This window comes from Moschus berezovskii, chromosome 12 (genome assembly GCF_049115385.1).
Source record: "Moschus berezovskii isolate FMDL1 chromosome 12, NW_MosBer_1.0, whole genome shotgun sequence".
NCBI lineage: Eukaryota > Metazoa > Chordata > Mammalia > Artiodactyla > Moschidae > Moschus > Moschus berezovskii.
In genome coordinates this window covers 57,831,512-57,856,566 of record NC_142471.1, presented here as the reverse complement: position 1 = coordinate 57,856,566, position 25,055 = coordinate 57,831,512, and positions in this window count along the sequence as shown.

Below are 25,055 nucleotides of genomic sequence, written 5' to 3'. Positions count from 1 at the left end.
TTTGTATTCAAATTTATGATATATTTATTAACTTTTCTGCCATTGTGAAGAGGCATGAACTGTATAATTTGGGCATATGTGACATGAGTTTGTGTGAACTCCGGGAGTTGGTGATGGACAGGGAGGCCTGGTGTGCTGTGATTCATGGGGTCGCAAAGAGTCGGGCACGACTGAGCGACTGAACTGAACTGAACTGATGTGTTTTAACAACACTGCAATATGATTTCTTTTTAAAACTACAGTGTAACATGTCACTACTACAAGACCAAAAATTTAAACAAAGGCTAGCATTATTTCTGGTTGTCTGAGTTTGCTTTACAAATAGTTGAGAAAAAAAGAGAAGTGAAAGGTAAAGGAGAAAAGGAAAGATATATCCATCTGAATGCAAAGTTCCAAAGAATAGCATGGAGAGATAAGAAAGCCTTCCTAAGTGAACAATACAGATAAATAGAAGAAAACGCTAGAATGGGAAAAACTAGAGATCTCTTCAAGAAAAATTAGAGACACCAAGGGAACATTTCATGCAAAGATGGGCTCAATAAAGGATAGAAATAGTATGGACCTAAAAGAAGCAGAAGATATTAAGAAGAGGTGGCAAGAATACACAGAACTATACAAAAAAGATCTTCATGACCCAGATGACCACAATGGTATGATCACTCACCTAGAGCCAGACATCATGGAGTGCCAAGTCAAGTGGGCCTTAGGAAGCATCACTATAAACAAAACTAGTGGAGGCAATGGAATTCTAGCTGAGCTATTTCAAATCCTGAAAGCTATTTCAAATACTGTGAAAGTGCTGCACTCAATATGTCAGCAAATTTGGAAAACTCAGCATTGGCCACAGGACTGGAAAAGGTCAGTTTTCATTCCAATCCCAAAGAAAGGCAATGCCAAAGAATGTTCAAGCTATTGCACAATTGCACTCATTTCACACACTAGCAAAGCAATGCTCAAAATTCTCCAAGCTAGGCTTCGACAGTACATTAACCAAGAACTTCCAGATATTTAATCTGGATTTAGAAAAGGCAGAGGAACCAGAGATCAAATTGCCAACATCCGTTGGATTATAGAAAAAGCAAAAGAATTTCAGAAAAACATCTACTTCTGCTTCATTGACTATGCTAAAGTCTTTGATTGTGTGGATCACAACAAACTGTGGAAAATTCTTAAATAGATAGAAATACCAGACCACCTTACCTGCCTTCTGAGAAACCTGTTTGCAGGTCAAGAAGCAACAGTTAGAACCAGACATGGAACTATGAACTGGTTCCAACTTGGGAAAGGAAGGCATCAAGGCTGTATATTGTCACTCTGCTTCATGCAAAATGCCAGGCTGGATGAAGCACAAGCTGAAATCAAGATTGCCAGGAGAAATATCAATAACCTAGATACACGGATGACACCACCCTTAAGGCCAAAAGAAAAGAGGAACTAAAGAGCTGCTTGTTGATAGTCAAAGAGAAGAGTGAAAAAAACTGGCTTGAAATTCAACATTCAGAAAACTAAGTTCATGGCATCTGGTCCCATCACTTCATGGCAAATAGATGGGGGAACAATGGAAACAGTGACAGACTTTCTTTCCTTGGTTTCCAAAATCACTGGAGATGGTGACTGGAGCCATGAAATTAAAAGACTCTTGCTCCTTGGAAGAAAAACTATGACCAACCTAAACAGCGTATTTAAAAGCAGAGACATTACTTTACTGTCAAAGGTCTGTATAGTGAAAGCTATGGTTTTTCCAGTAGTCATGTATGGATGTGAGAGTTGGACCATAAAGAAAGCTGAATGCTGAAGAATTGATGCTTTTGAACTGTGGTGTTGAAGAAGACTCTTGAGGTTCCCTTGTACTGCAAGGGGATCCAACAAGTTAATCCTAAAGGAAATCAGTCCTGAATACTCATTGGAAGGACTGATGCTGAAGCTGAAACTCCAGTACTTTGGCCACCTGATGCAAAGAACTGACTCATTGGAAAAGACTCTGATGCTGGGAAAGATTGAAGGTGGGAGGTCAAGGGGATGAAGAGGCTGAGATGGTTGGAGGACATCACCGATTCGATGGACATGAGTTTGAGCAAGTTCGAGGAGTTGGTGATAGACAGGGAAGCCTGGCGTGCTGCAGTTCATGGGGTTGCAAAGAGTTGGACATGACTGAGCATTTGAACTGAACTCTATGGGTGTGATAGTTGGACCATAATGAAAGCTGAGTGCAGAAGAATGGATATTTTTGAACTGTGGTGTTGGAGAAGACTCTTGAGAGTTCCTTGGACTGCAAGGAGTTCAAACCAGTCAATCCTAAAGAAAATCAGTCCTGAATATTCATTGGAAGGACTGATGCTGATGCTGAAACTCCAATACTTTGGCCACCTGATGTAAGGAACTGGCTCATTGGAAAGGACCTTGATGCTCAGAAAGATTGAGGGCAGGAGGAGAAGGGGACGACAGAGGGTGAGATGGTTGGATAGCATCACCATCTCGATGGATATGAGTTTGAGCAAGCTCCAGGAGTTGGTGATGGACAGGGAGGCCTGGCATGCTGCAGTCGATGGGTTTGCAGAGTCAGTCACAACTGAGCAGCTGAACCAAACATTATTTCTAAAATATTGATAATAGGAACAGTTGAAGATTATTTATAAATTGTAACTACTGAATTTAATGTTTTCTACACTGAATTATAATTATCATTATACCAAAGTGTATAAATTCAAAAGAAGCACTATTTTACAAGATGCTATTTCTGAAGTAAAATATTGCTTTAATTAAAAAGAGAACACAAATAGGTGAACTGCCGTTGACTATACACATGGTCTTTCAAGTTTATTGATCCACTGGTTCACAAGTATCACCTTTCTCCTGTTTTATAAGAGAACTAAGCATTTAAAAAAACAGCTAAAGTTACTGAAATAATTGACTGTTGTCATTAAAAGATTTGGACATGACTGAGCTACTAACACTTTCACTTTTTTTGAAAGAGGACTGGAAAAGTCATGTGGAATTATATGAGCAGGAAGTATAGCAGAATCATAAAATAGCTCTTGTTTTAAAAAATGTTTATTCATGGGCAATCTCTTATCTGGGATACAGAATGTCTGAGATGTGTCAACCTCTATGATATACATATATTTTTCACTCAGATGGGAAGAAGTTAGAATGCTTGTTATCTTCTATGATAATTGTCATAGATTCCAAATCACAGAGATAAAAAACCTGAGATGACATGCAGTTTAGTCTTTTGAATATAACTGTCTCTAAAATGCCTAAAAGATTTTTATTCATACTTAAAATAAAAATCTTTCCAGTGATGGGTAATTTAGTGTGACCAAATAATTCTATCACTTGTCCTCTGCAACCCCTTTGTCTTCTATATCTGTTTTTGGTTTTTTGCTGTGGTTGCTTTTTAATCTTTATTGAGTTATGGAAGGAAATGGCAACCCACTCCAGTATTCTTACATGGAGAATCCCATGGACAGAGGAGCCTGGCAGGCTACAGTGTATGGTGTCGCAAGAGTCAGACATGACTTAGTGGCTAAGAGAGAGAACTGACATATAATAAACTTCATAGATTAAGATGGAAAGTTGATGAATTTTGACACATAGATATATGCATAATGCCATCATTGCAATCAAAAGATCAATATTTCTATGACCCCCAAAAGGTTTCCTCACAGTCATTTGTGATCCATTTCTCCATTTACTCTTAGTTCTTGAAAATATTTATTTGTAATGGTACTCAGAGGCTTAGTAGGAAAACTCCTCCAGAGAGGATGCGTTTTCACTTCTGGAAGGTCTCTGGGGACAATTCTTCTCTGGAATCAAGTTTTGAGGGCTTTTCTTTATTACCAAGTTTTAGGATTTATAGATGTGAATCTGCAGATTCAGAATGTCTGGTATATGCCAACCTATATAATGGGAAAAGCCATAGACTTCAAATTACAGAGATAAAATGGAGATGACATTCAGCTCAATTTTTAGAAAATAACTGTCTCTAACAATAGGTTTATGTGGTTTTTTTTTTTTCTCTTCTAGTGTTTTTGTTTGTTTTAGATTGTAGTTTTTTCTCCTTCTCTGCAGTACGTCTTTATTTGGAATTCCTTTTGGAAATAGATGGGAGGAAATAGGGCATATATTTTTTAAACCTTTGTTGATTTAAAATATTGCATTAATTTCTGCTGTACAGCAAAGTGATTTAGTTATATATATATGTATATATACATTCTCTTCATATCCTTTTCCATTATGGTTTATCACAGGATATTGAATGTAGCTCCCTATGCTACACAGTAGGACCTTGTTGTTTATTCTTTCTATATAAAATAGTTTGCATCTGCTAATCCCAAACTCTCAGTCCATCCCTCTCCTACTCCATTTTCCCCTTGGAAACCAGAAGTCTGTTCTCAATGTCTGTGAGTTTGTTTCTGTTTTGTAGATAAGTTCATTTGTGTTGTATATTAGATACCACATATAAGTGGTGTATATGGTATTTATCTTTCTCTTTTTGACTTACTTCACTTAGCATGGTAGTCTCTAGGTCCATTCACATTGCTGCAAAAGGCATTATTTCATTTATTTTTATGGCTGAGTAGTATTCCAGTGTGTGTGTGTGTGTGTGTGTGTGTGTATGCATAGCACATCGTCTTTATCAGTTTGTCTGCTGATAGATGTTTGGTTCGCTTCTATGTTTTGGCTATTGTGAATAGTGCTGCTACAAACATAGAGGTGCATGTATATTTTTTAATTAGAATTTTATCAGGATATATGCCCAGGAGTGAGATTACTGGATCATAGGGCATCTCTATTTTTAGTTTTTGAGGACCCATATTGTTTTCCATAGTGACTGCACCAATTTACATTCCCACCAGCAGTGTAGGAGGTTTCTCTTTTCTCCACATACTCTCCAGCATTTGTTATTTGTAGACATTTTAAATGATGGTCATTCTGACTGGTGTAAAGTGATACCTTGATGTAGTTTTGATTTACATTTCTCTAATAATTAGTGATGTTGAGTATCTTCATGAATCGGGCACACATTTAACTCTGGTTCATCTTTATCTGAGAGGTTACTTTTCTGAGGTTCCATCTTAATATTAAGAGGGTTTCCTACTGGTCTGTATAACATGGGAAAGCTTGAGGTTCAACTTGTTTCTTTTTTAACTGTATAACACTGTTGAATCTGGAGTTTAATTATGCCAAGTTTGGTAGATGCTATGGGAACAAAAGCGGCTTGAGTGCTTCACTTAGATTTAGGATTTCATGCCTTTCCTTAGTATTTTAACTACCTGCTACCTTCTCTACTGTTCTGTTCTCTTTATGAGTTTTTTAAAAGGTACCTTTTATTCAGTATTTTTCATTTTTCTTCAGCAAAGGGATCAGTTTGATTATCTAACCTACCATTTCCTCTGAAATGGGACTTCTTACTTTGAATTTTTATTATAGTTCTAACAAAGAAATTTCCCCATTTCCAGCTGAATGATTTTATTTAGACTCACTTATTCTATTCAATTTGATCTTGAAATGTTAATCAATTAAAAAACACAGGCTGTTTTTAATATGTGAGACTTTTTCACTTTTTCAAAAAGTTTTTCTCCTTTGTTTTCCTACATATGTGGACAGATTTATTTAGAGTATTGCTACTGAAAACTCAAGCAAAAATACCTATGACAATTTTTTTTTTAGTATATATGGTTTAAGACAGGAATGCATATATTTCTCTTTAGTGAGATTATCATTCAGTCAAGATTTTTCTTTAATCCAGAAAACCCATCTTTATCAGTGGATGACACCAGAACTGATTATCAGGTTATAGTATAGTCTGTGGTAAGGAAGAGATCTATTTTTTTCATTCAGAGGGGAAGGTTAGAATACATATTATCTTCTAACCATCAGAGTTTCTCTTACTTAAATAGCAAGTCAGTCTGTTTCCATGTCCACTTTCATATAAGTTTTAATTTTGAATGAGTCCATTCCATAGGATTGTTTCTGAATTATAAAAGTGTGAAATTTTGGAGTCCAGACTAGTTTTAGCTCCATCACTAGTTTCCATTCTCTGAAACTCAATGCTGTCATCCAGAAAAAGCAGAAAAATAAGTTTGCCAGTATAGGATCAGCTGCTGCTACTGCTACTGCTAAGTCACTTCAGTCGTGTCCGACTCTGTGTGACCCCATGGACAGCAGCCCCCCAGGCTTCCCCGTCCCTGGGATTCTCCAGGCAAGAACACTGGAGTGGGTTGCCATTTCCTTCTCCAATAGGATCAGCGGTGCCTATTAAATATCATCTAAATGTATCTTAGATTTCATAAATTGAAATACCTAGGGATGAGTCCTAGGGGACATTTTAGGTCCAAGGGCTGTCTCACTTGTTTGTAATTTAATCCTTGCAAGAAACCAGAAGATGGGTATCAATATCGTTATTTCACTAATGAGGAAATTGAGTCTCAGAGAAGTTAAATGTGTGAGGTTACAAAGCTAGAAAGAAAAAGAGGGAATTCCTTGGCAGTCCAGCGGTTAGAACTCTGTTCTCTCACTGTTGAGGGTCTGGGTTCGATCCCTGATTGGGGAACTAAAATCCCACAAGCTTTGTAGTATGGCCAAATAATAATAAATAATAATAGAAAGAGGTAGAGTAGTCTCAGAGCCAAGTTTACTGACGCCAGATTCAGTCCTAGTCCCACCACATCAGAGCCATACACTACATATTAATTTTTTGACAAATCAGGAAAGACTAGAAAAAAGGAAGAAAATACACTGCAAAATAATTATTTACAATATTATTATATCATTTAAAACACTGGGATAGAATATATACTTCCCTAAAACAAATATCATCATTATATATTCATCTTCCATAAGAGTTACAGAACAAAGTAACTTCCATAAATCATACTGTTAAACCTCTTTTAAGGAAGCCTGGAGTGCTGCAGTCCATGGGGTTGCAAAGAGTCAGACATGACTGAGCAACTGAACTGAACTGAAAAACATAAATATGTTCTTGACATTACGTTACTTAAATTTTCACCTAGTGGCTACTGAATGCAATTCATACTTAAAATAGTAACAATAAGAGTCAGTTTTGATTTGACTCTGCCTAACTTTCATCCTTATTTCCACTCATAAATTGCTCTAGGCATACCAAGGATAGCCTATCATTTCTCAAAACTACTAGGCTGTTGTATGTTTCTTTCCTTTCTGCTTGAAATGCCCTCACCTAAACATCCTTCTCCCTGGCATGCTTTCATGGGGTCGCAAAGAGTCGGACACGACTGAGCGACTGAACTGAACTGAACTGAAACATCCTTCTCAAATCTGCCTCCACTGCTCCTCTTCCTGTCCAGTGAATTTCTGTTCTTCATTTAAAACTGCTCAAATGTCACCTTAGCTGTGAGACCTTCCTTGATCATGTACATACAATTTTCCAAACCTTGATTCTCTGGTGGTACCAGGTTTATACTTCAATTAACCTTCAGCTCACTGCCTTGAAATTATTTCTTTATGAGTTTGTGTTCCCCAGTGGACAATGAGTTCTTTGAGAGTAGTGACTTTTTCATTTCCTTGTACCAAGTGCATAGCACTGCATAAATGCTTAAATAACTAATTCAAAATAACAAACTTATATGCATAAGTTTATAAGGGACAGTCTCTTTACATGATTACAGCATTAAAAGTTTGAGTCTCTTCTGTCTATGCCCCTCCTTCATACCATACCTAGAACCACAAAGAGGACACCAAGGACCCTCTGCACTCTCAGAACAGGAATGGAAATCTCCAGGGATTTATTCTAGAGGCATGTTGTCAAGTTTGCCATTGTGTAAAGTGAAATAAGTCAGATTTAAGAAAGAATTTGCATCTATTTAGGAGATAGGGTCATTCTACTGTGTAACTTGTATGTCTGTGCCTAGATTCCTTCTGCAGAGGCGCTCTGATTGTAAGTTAGGGAATAAGATGTTGTAGGGAGGTAAACAGTGTCAGCATAAAAGGCTGAACAGAACTGGAGAAAGCATTGTTCAGTGGGGGTCCATCACCACCAATGGGACAGAGTTTGAGTTTCCTAACTGAGACTGGTGTATAAGCAGGTGTGTATAAGAGAAGGGATTCAAGAGCACCCTTCTATTACAAGATTCCCTCCACAGGTCATCTAGTTCTTTTTGCCTTGATACCATATTTCCAAGATACTTTTTAAACTTCTTTCATTTTTCTAAATTGGCTTCCCTCTGGGAACATCTACTAACCACTGACAGGAGGATTAAATGGGATCATGGGTAAGAAGGCCTCCAGCTCAACATTTGACACATAGCATGCTCAAAACAAATGGTAGCTGAATCTGAATCACTGCAAATTAGCAAATTGATTTTCTGGTTTACAAATCAACCTCGGGTGAGCCTAAGTGGTATGAGCTATTCTCCTGTGGCTTTAACACACGAATCTATAAGGCCCTGAAATATCAGAAGGTATAAAACCTTGGCCAACAGGGAGAAACCCAGTCTAGCAAAGCTGGTCCTCATATAGTAAAGCAGGACAAGGACCAGACCCATCTCTGTACACTGCCTGTTGGCCCATAGCAAGACCCCACTAGAGACTTCTGAAATCCTGGGAATGCCAGTTGTTTTCCTGTCATCTGCTTTTGTTTGACTGTAATATACCCTTGTGTGTGTGTGTGCGCGCTCATCTGCAAAGTGAGACTGGAGGTATGTGATCTGAATTAGTGAACTTGGAGGCAATGAAAGTGAGAGGTCATGGAATAAAACACTAAAATTATAAGAGGCTCAAGAGAGCAGGGACAATTGCCAAGTCTGATCCTCAGAACTCCCCCACTGTTCATGAAATATGCAAGGTTTGTGCTAGTAGAGGAATAGCTTATGCTGGGTTATCTCAGGTATTTAAGTCCTTGGAGGGTCTGGAAGAGAAGAGTAGAAGGGGGTTTAACTCTGGCCTCATATCACCTGAGGAATGTTTTAGGAAACCACCTGGAGAGCTTGACCTCTTCCTGATGATATTCAGAACCTGATTTATACCTAAATATTATAAAGGAAGAAGCTTAAGGGGAACTGTTTGTAGTAGCAAAGACACAGGTCTGCATTCAAAATGGTCTGCTTGCTTAGACACAGACCAGATATAAATTGATGTGAGAGCTGAACATGGCTCATCTTGAAAGATCCTGCTCAAAAGGATCTCCTGGTGAGTATGCGGACCCCGTGATGGAGGATATTTGTGGGATAAACCTCTGGATGCTAAGCTGGGGGGAAAGTCATGAACAACCAGTTGAAGGTGGCACAGGTAGAATCTTCTGTGACAAGGGAACAGCAGGTGAGAAGTGAATGGAGGTTTCTGAAGATTTCAGGAATGGAGGTTTCTGAAGATTCCACATGAATTCTACTGAGAAAAGTTGAGAGAGAGAGGAAAGGGAGGAGGGCGGCTCTGTCTCACTCTCCACCAGTATCAGGGGCAACCACTATGCTGTGCTTAGTCATTCAGTCATGTCTGACTCTGTGACCTCTTGAACTGTAGGCCTCCAGGCTCATCCATCCATGGGGATTCTCCAGGAAAGAATACTGGAGTGGGTTGCCATGTCCTCCTCCAGGGGATCTTTCCAACCCAAGGGTCAAACCCAGGTCTCCCACATTGCAGGCAGATTCTTTACCAACTGAGCCACTAGGGAAGCCCAAGGATTCTGAATTGGGTAGCCATTCCCTTCTCCAGGAAATCTTCCCGACCCAGGAATTGAACCAGGGACTCCGGCATTGCAGGCAGATTATTTACCAGCTGAGCTACCAGGGAAACCCAGGGGCAACCACACCAGTAAATAGATCTTTTCATCCTCATCCCTTTCCCCTGGAGCCCTGGAAAAACCAGAGCCTACCTTGTAGGGAGAAGAATGAGAACAAAGCCAAGTGCAGAAGTTGGTCCAGCTACCCTCCCCACTGCAGCTCTCCAAGCCTCAATCCATCCAAGATGCAAAATGGCAGGGAAGAAGATGACTTACACAAGGAAGTAGGCTTTGATATTAGGCCAGACTAAATGGGGGTGGTTTATATTAAGGCTATTTACTTATACGTGAGAGTGACAGGAAAAGCTATTTGTTTTTGAGATTTCATCCAGAGGCAAGAAAATGATTGACAGAACTTGTTGGAAGGCAGTGGCATAGAACAACAGAAACAGCTAAGTTATAATTTTACCCCTTACTGAATACAAATCATTCACTGAAGCAGTTTCTCTGTCTTTGTCTCGCTGTCTCTCTGCGTCTTTTTCTCTCACATGCCACTCTCTCCTCTTCTGTCTTTATCTCCCACACACACTCACATTTCTGTTATGTTTTGTGTGCAAGTAACTTTATCTTTCTTTGTCTCAATGTCTTCCCTCTACACAAGCATAGAGCCTTTTCCTTCATAACCAAAAGTTCATTTATTTGTTCATTTGCTTACTTTGGTTTTTAAATAAAAGGATGTGTTCTTCTCCCCATATGAATTCTAAATGAATCCTGCTGCTCCCCTCAGGCATGGGCTGGCCCAGTTGTCCTTCTTGACCAATTCTACATCTTTTTTGTTCCTCCCTGTTACACAACTATTACATCTGTTAAACACTATATATCTCCCAGGATCATTTCTTGATGATCTTTGATCTAAATCTTTATAAAACTTTGACATATATTCTGATTTGGGTGCAGCCTTCAGAGTGTCTGCTACCCAATGATAAATTAAGTTCTTCAGATCAGTTCAGTTCAGTTCAGTTCAGTTGCTCAGTCGTGTCCAACTCTTTGCGACCCCATGAATCACAGCATGCCAGGCCTCCCTGTCCATCACCAACTCCCAGAATTCGCTCAAACTCACCTCCATCGAGTCGGTGATGCCATCCAGCCATCTCACTTCTCCTCCTGCCCCCAATCCCTCCCAGCATAAGAATCTTTTCCAGTGAATCAACTCTTCACATGAGGTGGCCAAAGTACTGGAGTTTCAGCTTCAGCATCAGTCCTTCCAATGAACACCCAGGACTGATCTCCTTTAGAATGGACTGGTTGGATCTCCTTGCAGTCCAAGGGACTCTCAAGAGTCTTCTCCAACCCCACAGTTCAAAAGCATCAATTCTTCGGTGATCAGCCTTCTTCACAATGGCAGAAAGTGAAGAGGAACTAAAAAGCCTCTTGATGAAAGTGAAAGAGGAGAGTGAAAAAGTTGGCTTAAAGCTCAACATTCAGAAAAGTAAGATCATGGCATCTGGTCCCATCACTTCATGGGAAATAGATGGAGAAACAGTGGAAACAGTGTCAGACTTTATTTTCTGGGGGCTCCAAAATCACTGCGGATGCTGATTGCAGCCATGAAATTAAAAGACGCTTACTCCTTGGAAGGAAAGTTACGACCAACCTAGATAGCATATTGAAGAGCAGAGACATTACTTTGCCAACAAAGGTCCGTCTAGTCAAGGCTATGGTTTTTCCCGTGGTTCTTACCATGATCAAATACTCAGCACATCTGTACAAAGTGATGTCCACACCTCACTCTCCTGCCCCCATGCAGCACATACCAAACTTCAGGAGTTGGCAGAAACTCTCTGAGATAAAGTCCAGCAGACACACGGCATTGCTGCTCTTCGCCTCTATCCTTGAACTAGTACTGTAATGTCATTGTGCTACAATACTACCATGAAACTTATGGGCCCTCAGTCCTTGCAGACCACTTAGCAGGCTCTCATCTGCCCCCAAGGCAGAGAACACTGCTGAGCCTGCTGGGAGCAGGGTCCCCATCTTTGTTTATTTATCCCTATATTTCCTGCAATTGTCAGCTTCCTTCCTAGCCTGTTTCTTCCAGTTAGTCTTCTGTGGGCTTCAGCTAACACAGGCTCTAAACCTCATTCTTCTTTTTAGCATATTCTTATATTTTAGCCTTTTATATATTCATTTCAGTGTGGGATAGGCTGTGGAATGCACATGGCTGTTTTTTAAAATTATTTTTAATTAAAGGATAATTGCTTCACAATGTTGTGTTGGTTTCTGCCATACAATAGCATGAATCAGTAATAAATATACATATGTCCCCACCCTCTTGAAACACCTTCCCACTCCCTACCCCACTCCACCCCTCTAGGTTGTTACAAAGCACTATGCTGAGCTCCCTGTGTATAACAGTAACTTTGCACAGGGCTATTTTAACAGAAGGAGTCTCTCTTGTTTGAGCAAAAAATACTCTTGAAGAACAGAATATTTTGTTAAAATAGCAAATATTTTGTTTAAATCAACAGCTGCAAATCAGCAAGCAGGAACCAGAGACCTCTTTTGTCTCACCGACATGGTAATTACATGCAATTTAAAATAATTTTTTAAATTAGAATTTTAAAAATTAGCCATAGAATTCTATTCACTCTCTAGATCACCTCCCCTTTCACAAGTCTTTGATCTGTTTCTTTCATTTGTTATCTGCCTGTCTTCTGTAGATTTTGGGTTTATAGTTTCTGGAATAAAGCCTTTAATGTCAAATCTGTCTGTTCTAGACAGAATAATGACCCCCCAAAGATGTCTATATCCTAATCCTCAGAACCTGTGAACATGTCACCTTACCTGGGAAAAGAGACTTTGCAGATGTGGCTAAATTAAGGATCTTGAGATGGGGAGATTATCCTGCATTGTCTAGAGGACCCCAAGGTAATCACAAGGATCTTACTGGAAACAAGAGGGTCTAAGTTATAAAAGGGAGATATGCTACCAGAAGCAGAGGTTGGAGTAACAATGTACTCTGAAGACAGGGGGAGGAGCCACAGTGCAGAAATGCTGGTGATCTCTAGAAGGAAAAGCAAGGAAACAGATTGTCCTTTAGCATCCCCAGAAGGAATGCCACTTCATTCATAGTTTGATTTTGGACTCATAAAACTCATTTCAGACTTACAACCTCCAGATATGTAAGATAATAAATCTGAGTTATTTCAAACCACTAGGCTTGCAGTAGTTTGTTACAAAAGTAGGAAATGTATACACTCAGTTTAAAAACTGCCTAATGTCATGTATGGATGTGAGGGTTGGACTGTGAAGAAAGCTGATCGCAGAAGAATTGATGCTTTTGAACTGTGGTGCTGGAGAAGACTCTTGAGAGTCCCTTGGACTGCAAGGAGATCCAACCAGTCCATTCTAAAGGAGATCAGTCCTGGGTGTTCATTGGAAGGACTGATGCTAAAGCTGAAAGTCCAATACTTTGGCCACCTCATGCGACGAGTTGACTCACTGGAAAAGACTCTGATGCTGGGAGGGATTGGGGGTGGGAGGAGACGGGGACGACAGAGAATGAGATGGCTGGATGGCATCACCGACTCGATGGACATGAGTATGAGTGAACTCCGGGATTTGGTGATGGACAGGGAGGCCTGGCGTGCTGCGATTCATGGGGTCGCGGAGAGTCGGACGCGACTGAGCGACGGAATTGAACTGAACTGAACTGAATTGAACTGAACCCTCATTTACACCAGCGTCTTCTCCACTTGGTCCTAGTGCCCATATTGATGTAACTTTAGTGGCAAAAGAACTGATTCCTTGGAGCAAGACTCAATGGTTAAGCGTTTGCTTCCTTTCTAAAACATAGCATATGACAAGAATTGTTTCCTTCCATCTATTGGATAAATAATGACTCGTCAAGTAAAGTTCAATAAATTATGGCTCTCCAGGCTCTAGACTCTTGAGCCTAGTTAGTAACTTCCACTTAGTAACCAGAAAGGGACTAAGACAAGCCTTTCCTTCTTTTATCTCACACTTTAAATAACCAGCCCCTAGTTGTCTTCCCAGATACATTCACTTGATCATACATATGGACAGATGATAACTTCATCTTCAATTTTGCCTGCTTTCATCTCTCATTTCCCTACTTATTATTTCTTGCTCACCTTTCCTTCAAACGTCATCACCTCAAGGGCACTCTCTTGTTTCTCATGCTTGAAGACAAATCTTCATTTTAGCAACTGATATGTGGACTCAGGAGAAGGAGCCTCTAGGGATCCTTTTAAAAAGTCCCTTTCCATGTTAGCAATTATCACAATCAGACTTGATAAAGGAGATAAGGAGGAAGGTTTTATATTTTACCTCCCAAATGGTACCAAGGAAGATGTTTTTGCCTTGACTATTTCTTCATTTCTTTCACTGCCATCTGTGAAAGGTAATTTGATTGGGCATATGGTAGCAAAGCTAGGATACAAGTACAGGTTGGGTTTTCATCAACATTTGCAGACCAACAACTGTGGGCCTGGATTTCAAGGGAAATGGTGTTAACAGATGCCGTCCCTGGAAGATCTCCAAGTCAACCAGGTGTAATGGCTGAAAAAGATACATAAATAGGAGTGGAGGATGAAGCACCTGTTGGTATGATGCCTGTTGTCATTGGCTGCTAAAGAGTTTAATTTGAAATAGCCAACGAAGGGTGATCAAAACTGGGTCATTTCCCACAGGTATTTAAAGCACGCTGAAGCAGATTGTGTGAATTGGATGGCAATTTATCATTTTGTTTCATTATGAGAAAAATATCTTGAATTATTTAGGGTTCTTACATGGCACAGACTCAGGCAGTCACCACCTTTCTTTGCCTTATATCATTTATACCTGGTCTAAGCAAACAGTGCGGAGAAGGCAATGGCAAGCCACTCCAGTACTCTTGCCTAGAAAATCCCATGGATGGAGGAGCCTGGTAGGCTGCAGTCTGTGGGGTCGCTAAGGGTCGGACACAACTGAGCGACTTCACTTTCACTTTTCACTTTCACACATTGGAGAAGGAAATGGCAACCCACTCTAGTGTTCTTGCCTGGAGAATCCCAGGGATGGGGGAGCCTGGTGGGCTTCCGTCTATGGGGTCACACAGAGTCGGACACGACTGAAGTGACTTAGCAGCAGCAGCAGCAGCAGCAGCAAACAAACAGTGGAATGCCATAGGGCCGGGATCAAAACCAGTCACCTCATACCAAGACAGGTCTGGGATGACTTAGTTTGGCTAGTCTAGTATTTTTGAAAAATATGATTGCCTTTAGGTAAGGCATATGCAGTGCACATCATTCCCTCTTTTACAATGCCATTTTGCATATTATGCATATTTTTGCATACTTGCCTACAATACACAGAATGATGCTTCCCCAAATATGTGCATATTGGAATCCCCAGAATCTGTGAATACATCGCCTTACATGGCAAAGGGGTCTTTGCATGTGAGATTAAGAATACGAAGATAGAAATTATCCTGAATTATTTCAGCCCAATGTAATCACAAGGATCCTTATAAATGAAAAAGTTAAAGAGGAAGGCTAGAGCACCAGAAATACTCTACATGTTAACCCATTTACTCCTCAGAGCAACTCTGTGAGGCATGTACCAATATGAGCCCCATTTTTCAGATGAGGACTGATGCCCAGAAAGGACAAATATATATATAGAGAGAGACAGTGACAGTGTATGAATTCAGATACCTGGGCTCTAAAATTCATGTCCAGGGATAATATGGCCATGTTTTCCTTCATCTATGAATCAAGGGAGTTGGTGTAAATCAGAGTATTTTAAGCTTTTAAACAATTGTTTTATTCCTATCAACTGAAATCTTGTGTGGGAATTGTAAATTTTAAAAAATTATTTTATTGACGTATAGTTGATTTCCAACATTGTGTTAATTTCTGCTGTACAGCAAAGTGATTCAGTTATATGTATATATACATTCTTTTTCATTTTCTTTTCCATTATAGTTTATCAGAGTATTGAATGTAATTCCCCATGATATATAGTAGGACCTTATTGTCCACCTTATATGTAATCCCAAACTCCCAATCCATTCCTCTCTCACACCCTCCCCTTTGGCAACCACAAGTTTATTCTCTATGTCTGTGAGTCGGTTTCGTGGATAAATTCATTTGTGTCATATTTTAGATTTCATGTATATGTGAACTCATATTTGTTTTTCTCTACCTGACTTACTTCATTTAGTATAATAATCTCTAGGTCCATCCATATTGCTGCCAATGGCATCATTTCATTCTTTTTTATGGCTGTAGGATTCCTCTGTGTGTGTGTGTGTGTGTACACCACATCTTTATCCATTCATCTGTTGACAGATATTTACGTTGTTTCATTGTCCTGGCTATTTTGAATAGTGCTGCAATGAACACTGGGGTGTATGTATCTTTTTGAATTATAGTTTTGTCTATGTACATGCACAAGAGTGGGATTGATGGATCATATCATAGTTCTATTTTTAATTTTTAAGGAACCTCCATAGTGTATTCCATAGTGGATACACCAATTTACATTCAATGTTATTCCATTATTAAACAAACAAATGAAACAGAAGAGGATTGCTGTTTGAGTTAAAGCATGGCAAGAAGGCTGGAGCTTGCTCTTGGTCCCTGAAGTGCCACATCAGAACCCAAAGGCACTGGGGATCATAATTCCCTGGAGAAGAGAGAAGCTACCCACCACAGTATTCTTGGGCTTCCCTGGTAGCTCAGTTGGTAAAGAGTGAGTGAGTGAAGTTGCTCAGTCGTGTCCGACTCTTTGCGATCCCATGGACTGTAGCCTACCGGGCTCCTTCATCCATGGAATTTTCCAGACAAGAGTACTGGAGTGGGTAGTTGATAAAGAATCTGCCTGCAAAGCTGGAGACATGGCTTCCATCCCTGGGTTGGGAAGATCCCCTGGAGGAGGGCATGGCAACCCACTCCAGTAGCCTTTCCTGGAGAATCCCCATGAACAGAGGAGCCTGGTGGGCTGCAGTCCATGGGGTTGCAAAGAGTCCGAGACTGAGTGACTCATCATAGCACATCACGGCACAGCAACTGCATGGTGTCTAAGATCTTTTCTAACACTAACAGTAGTTGGTTTTATATATGCCATCTTAGGAAAAAAATTGGATTTAAACAAATAAATTATGGACCTTGTGGCCTGATGAAACAAAGGGTTCAGGCCACTTTCTCTTTTATTCTGTGTCATCTCATATTTGCATTTTTGGTTTTGTTTAGGTGAGTTTGGAAGCCTCTCTTTGTCGGGAATGTTCCCTATTCCCAGTCCTTTGGCTACTGTCTTCTCTTCTGAGGCTCTTTCGAGGCTGACTTAGGTCTGCAGTTGGCAACTCTCCAGTGTAAAGACAGAAATAAAGAGCAGTACGATTTTGTCAGCAGGTGCATTGTAAACCCTAGGTTGGTTCTTACCCTCACAAGAGGATAAAAATTTGGTTCATGTCATTTTCCTCACTTAGTTATTACTTTCCTATTAATGCTTAGGAAATCCAATCAATTAGTGTGCCTGATAAGTGGTTTGAAATAACTCATCAATAATAACACACATCTGCTTGGTACTTGGCAGAGACACACACATGACCGATTGAAAGTGACTCTGTGTGCATGCGTGCTATGTGCTGCTGCTGCTGCTAAGTCACTTCAGTCATGTCCGACTCTGTGTGACCCCATAGATGGCAGCCCATCAGGCGCTAAGTCGCTTCAATCATGTCCAACTCTTTGTGACCCTATGAACTATACTCTGTCAGGCTTGCCTGTCCATGGGGATCCTCCAGACAAGAATACTGGAGTGGGTTGCCATGCCTTCCTCCAGAGGATCTTCCCGACTCAAATCTTCTGTCTCATGCATTGGGCAGGCGGGTTTTTTTACCATGAGCACCACCTGGGAAGCCTGGAAAGGGACTCTAAAGGTGATCAAAGGAAAAACATCTTTGCATTCGCACATCTGTTCTTCCCATTATTATTACCCTGCCCCTTATTACAGGAAATGTCATAAAACTGCCTTTAAGGAACATAGCCAAGAGACCAGATTTAGACATTAAATTTCCAAAGCGACTTAAGCTATGGAAATAAGAGGTGATAGTGTTGGAAAGCTATTGAAATAAAGATAACTTCCAGATCAACCTCACTCATATTTTCAAGTATACATTCATTCAATTTCCTCAGAATACTGCATCTATGTCAAACACTCTCTTAACTGATGAAGGTGCAAAGTTGTATAAACAAAAGTCTTAATTTCAAAGAATGTATAACCTTGTAGAAGATAGACACAGAAAAAAACATTATTATAAAGGGACAGTTATGTACTTTAAGTATATTCAATCTGTAGAGAGAAAGGAGATTCTAATTTCAGGAGTCAAGAAAAATTTCTAGAGCAGATATTATTAGCGTTTAAGGCAAATTATAAATGAGAATTTCATGAATGGACAAGAAGGGGCAGGATTCTGTGCAAAGAAAAACCCAAATGTACACAGATGTGGAGATAAGAGTGAGCAAAAGCATTTTCTGAGAACTGGAAAATAAAATGTTTGGGGTCGTATAGGAAAGGGGTTAAGACTGGTGGGAGAGGAAGCAGGAAGTCTAATCAAAAAGGGTCTTATAAGTCATGCAAAGGAGTTTAATATTCTGTAGTGACTAGGAACTGTTGAAATCATTGAAAATGATAGTGATGGTGATCAGACTTATGAGTTAGATAAATCCCATGACAGTATGTAGTACAGGCTCCCATGACGGTATTACGTCTGATGGAAGGATGGACATGTAGAAGAAAAACAGCTATTTGTAAAGCTATTATAAATTGTTTAGATGAGATATGACGAGGGCCTGAACTGGGGCAGCAGAGTTGGTAATAGAGAGGCAGAAAGGATTTTAGATGTATTAAGTAGAAGAATTTGAAGAACTTACTGATGGACTGTATATGAAGGGTAAGGAAAAAAGACTCCAGGATAACTTCTTGGCTTCTGGTTTGAGATACTGCATGCTCATTCAAAGAAGCAGAGGATATAAATGAAAGAATGATTTGCAAGTTCTGTGTTTGCCATGTTGACTTTGAGGTACTTGCAAAATAACTAAGAAAAGAAATTGATCTGCTATTAGATTTTGAAGCTAAGAGGTAAACTTTTGTCAAAAGTTTCAAGTTTTGAGGTCACAAACTTTGATTTGTTTAAGCCATGGATGAGATTTTCCAGTTTCTGGGAGACCACAAATACCAGGCTAAAAATATAGACCATTTATTGTATGTACATGATTCCCAGTATAAGTATTTTTCTTTGGGGAACAATGAGCTAGGATGGCAGTAGGGAATTGGGCCAAGATTTTGAAATAATCTTGACAGTAGTCTATTTGATAAATATTGGAGGACCTCCAAAGCAGATTATTTTTCTTAATAAATGAAAATTTGGTGGAACAGATGAGGTGCCTCAAGATTAGTGAGTAACTCCTCAAGGGAGTCCAAGTAGAGTTGTACTTTGTACCTTATAGATGCTCAGTCAAGATTCGTATTACTGCTTTCATCGAGAAGAGGATGGCACTTAACAACTGTAAGTAATTCTGCACAACAAAGGTCGCAGAAGTGCTACTCTGAAAAATAGCTAGCACCTGTTTAATTAATATAAGGGAACAATGTAATTGGGAATTTTCACTTCATAGAATCTGCTCAATTCTTCATTTCCCCTGTATCAGAAAACTGTCATTATAAATCGGAGAGTTGAACTATTCACTTTTTTTTATTATTGTACTTTGTATCTGCAACCAAAAGCTGTCAGTGAAAGATATGGCTTGGGTAAAAAATGGATTCTTTTGGCTAGAGGGCAAGGCCATATACCTAGAAATATTTAAACTTAGCAAGCCTTTTTGTTGTTCTTTGCTTTCATAGTGACTCATTCAAATTGCTGCAGGATTTTGTTGTCATCAAACTAGGTGGAAAGGAAGAAACGAGCAAAACCAGTTCCAGTCTCTGAAAACTAATCTCTAAACCTGGAGCCTTCACTGGCATCACTAAAGCCCTACTAGTAATCCAGATTAATAAATATTTCTTGTTAAATATTACTTGATTACTCAGTATTACTTGATTACTCAATATTTTTTTTCTGTAAAAATTTGGGCTACATATTAAAAGTAAAATAAAAATCACTTGTACCTTATGGGGTAATTAATTGTTGTTCAGTTCAGTTCAGTCGCTCAGTCATGTCCAACTCTCCGTGACCCCATGAATCACAGCACGCCAGGCCTCCCTATCCATCACCAACTCCTGGAGTTCACTCAAACTCATGTCCACAGAGTCGGTGATGCCATCCAGCCATCTCATTCTTGGTCGTCCCCTTCTCCTCCCACCCCCAACCTTTCCCAGCATCAGAGTCTTTTCCAGTGAGTCAACTCGTCGCATGAGGTGGCAAGTATTAACATAAAAATAGATATCATGATTGACTTGGAATATTGTTTGTCTCCTTTTACACACAGCTAAATACTATTCACTCTTATATCTTAGCTTAAATACTTCTTCCTTTCTCTCCTTACCAAAGTTGTCTCCTCTTGAGTTTGTATACTCAACATAGAAGTTGGAAGAAAAGTGGAGGGCAACCCCAGGCTAGACAGTTTACATTTGAAATGTCTAACAAACAGGCAGAGCTTTGAAATAGGTGGTTGGACACATAGGTTTGTAGCTCAGTGATGAGACCAGGCCTGGAAATAAACTAATGATCTGGATAAAGTGGTAAGAGAATGTAGATAGAGCAGAGGTCTGTGTGACTTATCAACATTTGAATGTTGAGTAGAGGCTAAACCTGCTGATGGAATTGAAAAAGAGTGGCCAGTGATGTCAATTAAGTCCAAGCAGGAGGATGCGCCAGTTTTGTTGAGTCTGTAGAGAAGTCAAGAGAGATGACTCTCTTGTCAAGAAGAGAAGTCAAGAAAGAGAGATTTTCTCATCTGGGATACTCTTTTCAATGTGTAGCTCTTAACTCATCCCTTGATTCAGATTTTTCCTTGAGTAAATCTTTTATTATTCTTTGGGGAAGTTTCTTCCCATCCACTCTACTTTCTCCAAGATGGCTCTTGCAATTTTGCTATTGCTAAGCTAACCATCTGTCTCCTTTCTTGGATTGTAAGCTCTTGCAGGGTAGGGCCATATCTTTTTTGTTTACCATTATGTTCCCAGGACTCAGCCCTGCAAATAACACATAGTAACTACTAAGAAATATTTATTGAATAAATGAGTAAATAATGAACTAGACCTTTTACATTTTTCTCTTTTTCCCCAAGTCAAGAGAGTATGTAAAACTGTCCTCTCCTCCTCTACAATTAATTTTGTTGTTAAAGAATTGCTGTCTAACATGATTTGAATCTCCCATCTTCCCTGTCTTCCTTCCTAGTTACCTTTTTCAAGACGTGTGCTTAGACTGAGTATGAAAGTTGCTCAGTCATGTCTGACTCTTTGCTACCGCATGGACTGTAGTGTGCCAGACTCGTCTGTCCATGGGATTCTCCAGGCAAGAACACTGGAGTGGGTAACCGTTCCCTCCTCCAGGGGACTTTCCCAACCCAGGGATCAAATCCAGGTGTCCTGCACTGCAGGTGGATTCTTTACTGTCTGAACCACCAGAGAAGTCCAGTATAACATCTAGGGCATATCTATATTCCACATTTCTATGCTTATTTTTTAAAAAAATTTATTGGTGTATAGTTGATATAAATGTTATTTTCTGCTATACAGAAAAGTGAGTCAGTTATGCATATACCTATATCTACTCTTTTTTAGATTCTTTCCCCATTTAGGTCATTACAGAGCATTGAGAAGAGCTCCCTGTGCTATACAGCAGGTCCTTATAAGTTATCTATTTTATATATACATACATATATACATTTTATACACACTCAGATATATATATCTTATACACACTATATAGTAGTGTGTATATGTCAATCCCAATATCCCAATTTATCCCTTTCCCTCTTGGTGACCGTAAGTTTGTTTCTACATCTATGACTCTATTTCTGGTTTGTAAATAAGTTCATTTGTACCATTTTTTTTAAGATTTCACATATAAGTGATATCAGATATTTGTTTATTTTTGTTTTTATTTCCATACTCTAGGAGATGGATGAAAAAAGTTCTCACTGCAATTTATGTTAGTGTTCTGCCTATGCTTTCCTCTAAGATTTAAAGTGTCTGGCCTTACATTTAGGTCTTTAATCCATTTTGAGATTATTTTTGTGTATGGTATTAGGGAGTAGTCTAATTTCATTCTTTTACATGTAGCAGTCCAGTTTTCCTTGCACACTTATTGAAGAGACTTTTCTCCATTGTATATTCCTGTCTCTTTTGTTGTAGATTGGGTGACCATAGGTGTTGGGTTTATCTCTGGGCTTTCTATCCTGTTCATTTTTCTATATTTCTGTTTTTGTGCCAGTACCATGCTATTTTGATGACTAAGTGTATAGTATAGTCTGAAGTCAGGACACCTGATTTCTTAAGCTTTGTTTTTCTTTCTCAAGATTGCTTTGGCTATTTGGGATCTTTTGTGCTTCCATATAAACTGTAATTTTTTGTTCTAATTCTATTTTTAAAAAAAGCCATTTGTAATTTGGTAGGGATTGCATTGAAGCTGTAGATCACTTTGGGTGGTATGATAATTTTCACAACATTGATTCTCCCAGTCCAATAATATGGTATATCTCTCTGTGTCATTTTTTAAATTTCTTTCATCAGTATCTTTATATTTTTCTGAGTATAGCTCTTTTATTTCCTTAGGTAGGTTTATTCCTAGGTATTTTATTGTTTTTAATGCAATGATAAATGGGATTATTTCCTTAATTTCTCCTTCTGATCTTTTGTTCTTAGTATACAGAAATCTAAGATATTTCTATGTATTAATTTCAGATCCTGCAAATTTACCAAATTCATTGATGAGCTCTAGTAGTTTTCTGGTAACATCTTTAGGATTTTCTATGTATAGTATGTCATCTGCAAACAGTAACAGTTTTACTTCTTTTTCAGTTTGAATGCCCTTTTTTCTTCTCTGATTGCCATAATGAGGACTTCCAAAACTCTGTTAAATGAAACTGGCAAGAGTGGACATCCTTGTGTTGTTCCTGATCTTAGAGGAAATGTTTTCAATTTTTCAACATTGAGAATAGTGTTTTCTATGGGTTTATCACATATGGCCTCTATTATATGATATTGAGTAAGGCTCCCTCTGTGCCCATTTTCTGGAGAGTTTTTATCATGAATGGGTGCTGAATTTTGTCAAAAGCTTTTTCTGTGTCTGTTGAGATGATCATATGGTTCTTATTCTTTAGTTTGTTAATGTAGTGTTAATATAATGCACATACACTACATATTATTGATTTTCGTATATTGAAGATACTTTGAATCCCTTGGATAAACCCCACTTGATTATGGTATATGATCTTTTTAATGTGCTGTTAGATTCAATTTGCTATATGATCTTTTGTTAGTTTATTTTTGTAGACTCGAAGTGGTAGAATTGAAAGAAATCTAGAATAAGAACTAAGAAGCACAAGCTTTATCTTCAGCTCAGCCAATAATCAGCTGTACAGTGAGTCAGAACTCTGGGTCTCATCTGTGAAAAGCTGTAAAATGTTTTCTCACTCTATTAAAAGGTCTGGATCTTTTTATTTTTCTAATTTATGTCTCAGCATCTGTTGAGTACTCTCTACTGTAACCTCCCTACAAAGAACATTTAAAAACTCTTCAGTTAATATATTCAAGAAGTAGAATTTACAGTTTGCTTGGCTTTATAAATTTAAAAAACTGGAAATTATCTTCAGGGTTGGTGATTTCCAAATCCTCATGTAAAGTGCATGTTTTCTTATGATCATAATATGCGATTGAATTCAGTTTGCTAATATTTTGTTGAGGATTTTTGTGTTTGTTCATCAGGGATTGTGAGCTGCAATTTTCTTTCCTTGGTCTGTATTTTTCTGGTTTTGCTTTCAGGGTAATGGTGACCTTGTAAAATGAGTTTGGAATCATTTTCTTTTCTTCAACTTTTGAAAGAGTTTGAGAAGTATTGACAATAATTCTTTAAATGTTTGGTAGAAATCACCATGAAACCACTTGTTCATAGACTTTTCTTTGTTGGGAGATGTTTGAATACTGATTCGAACTCCTTGATTGCTATTGGTCTGTTAAGATTGTCTATTTCTTCATGATTTAGTCTTAGTAGGTGATATAGTTCTAGCAGTTTATCCATTTCTTTAAAAGTTCTCCCTCTGGAAGGACCACCACCTCCCCACTCCATATAGTGGCTGCAGGAGGGGCTCCCAGAGGTGCTATGTGCTTGAAGGTGTAGGGTCTTCTCCATACCCCTAGTCAGTGGCTCTCCAGCTCTTTTTGCCTCACCTGTGTCACCTCTGTCTCCAGCTAGGTGTGCAGGGCTTGTGTGGGATTTCAGATCCAGTGGGGGTCAGAGGCCCAAGCTCTGCCAGCATGGTCTTGGCCCTAGAGTTGCCCTGCTTTTCCCACTGTGTACCTGGCTGCCAATAGCAGAGTGGAGAGCTTAATTTTGGATTTAGTTCCTGAATCAATCATCTCACCAGGGGAAATTTTAATTTAAAACTTAAAAGAGACTTTTCTAAAAGTTCTCCCTCTTCTCTGAGGCAATTAGCCTCCCCTTCTCCATTGGTTGGGGTGGGGGGATGGTGTTTACTCTGTGGGAATGCTACACACTATGTTGTTGTGAATAGCCAGTACAACTAGGGGTTGAGGGATAGGTAAGACATCACATGAAAATAGGGGGATTAAACAAAAACCATACTGAAAGGTAAACTGTGTGTGTTCTAAGTTGCTTCAGTTATGTCTGACTATTTGAGACACTATGGATTGTAGCCTACCAGGCTCCCCTGTCCATGGGATTCTCCAGACAAAAATACTGGACTGGGTTTCCACAACCTCTGTCAGAGGATCTTCCTGACCCAGGGATCGAACCTGCGTCTCTTGTGCCTTCTGCATTGGCAAACAGGTTCTTTACCACTAGCACCATCTGGGAAGCCCAAAAGGTGAACTACTCTGTCCCAAAACCTAGGCCTCATTTGACTCCCACAATGCTACCAGCCAACCTTCTAATATCAGGGCAAAATACTGAGATATATCTTTGGAGAAAGTGACCAAACTGAGAGCAAAGGTACTAACTTGGGAGATGCAGGGACTACATCCAACAGTACTGCTGGATCCAGAGCTCTTCTTCACAATGCAGCTTGCCAATTCACCAATTCTTCCACCCAATCAACTTTTTAAGCATTTCATCTTTAAAAGAGATACTGCCACCAGTCTCCTGGGAGGGGAGAGGGATTGGAGTTTGAATCAG